At 41.5% G+C, this 1335-nt stretch overlaps 1 long non-coding RNA gene across 1 annotated transcript; it reads right to left on the reverse strand.

The window, feature by feature from the left end:
* Positions 7-1329, reverse strand: LOC104731615. The gene is made up of 3 exons (XR_758626.2): positions 1141-1329; positions 828-966; positions 7-651 (listed from the first exon to the last, which is right to left on the reverse strand). It is a non-coding gene; the product is annotated as an uncharacterized LOC104731615 (long non-coding RNA).

Genomic DNA, 1335 nt, shown 5'->3' on the forward strand with positions numbered 1-1335 from the left:
TCCTCAGGAAGCACAAAGCCGAGGATATTGGAAGCAGTCCTCAGAGCTTCCTTCCATGCCCCAAGTTTGAGCCCATCTCCCTTAAAAAACTCCTTAGGGCTCAGGAAGGGAGCTTCAAAACTCCCCTTCTGATTCTCCACATCAGATTTCTTGACTTTGTAGAAGATTGGTATAACCCCATGACCAAATTTATCCCTGCACTGCATTATCTTCCAGAGTTCCTCCAAGCACCAGGTGGAGTTGGCATAGTTCTCCGAGAAGACAACGATTGACATCTTAGATTGCTGGATCCTGTCAAAGAGAACTGAGATGTCCTTTCCTCGCAGTAGTTTCCCGTCAAAGAAAGCATCAATACCTTTTCGGTGTAGGGACTCAAGGAGGTAAGAGGTGAAGGTATTACGAGTGTCTGCGCCCCTGAAACTCACAAACACGTCGAACTGGCGCTTGGAGGGATACGACGACGAGGAAGAAGAAGGAAACGCCATAAAAGGATGCCGATGATGCAGCTGTCTGGAAAGTATCCCTATTGGAAGTGAAATGGAAAAGACGACGACTTTGAGGTGTTGAACAACGAACGACGAATCTCTCCATAAAGATTCTTTTGCATCATTGGCAATCAGCACAACTTTGTTGACTTTTCAAAAGCCTGACCTGAAAAATGTTATTTTTATCCCACTCTCACGTTTAAAACAATTTTTTTAACTCTATTGGATTCACTCGCAGTGGACACAACCATTAAAAAAAAGCATGTCCATTCTCATCAACCCGTCCACATCAAATGAAGAGTGGTCCGCTAGATGATCATATTCATAAATCCAGTTTCTTACCTTGCAGGTCGCATCTTAAAACATTCCGAAACCAGTTGCTTTCCAATGAAATCTATACAGCTTTTCTTCCAAAGTGTTGCAACAAGAATCCATCTAGCAGCACTTATGATGTTGATAATGCTCAACAGAAAGCCTCAACCTGTAACAGGCCGAGAAAGTTATAGAGACGTTCCACAACAAATGAAGAGGGATAATTTCAAGTTGTCAACGTATACTTCAATAAGTATCTTACTAACTACATCTTTGACTCTGGAGAGCTGATCTCCATGTATAAAAACACTTCAGAAAACTGTTAATGAAAATTTAAATTCACCTGCCAACAAAGATTGTGGGGCATGAAAGAAGCAGGTAACATGAGACCCCAAATCCAAGTGTTTCTTTTCGTGATCCAACATATAAGCAACAGTTTGACATGGCATTCCACGAGTAAAGACGATTCTCAGACCAAAATTATTAACTGCTGAACATTACAGACAAAATGTGTGAAGAACTCAATATGCCAATAGAC

Source organism: Camelina sativa, chromosome 12, assembly GCF_000633955.1.
Source record: "Camelina sativa cultivar DH55 chromosome 12, Cs, whole genome shotgun sequence".
Taxonomy (NCBI): Eukaryota; Viridiplantae; Streptophyta; class Magnoliopsida; order Brassicales; family Brassicaceae; genus Camelina; species Camelina sativa.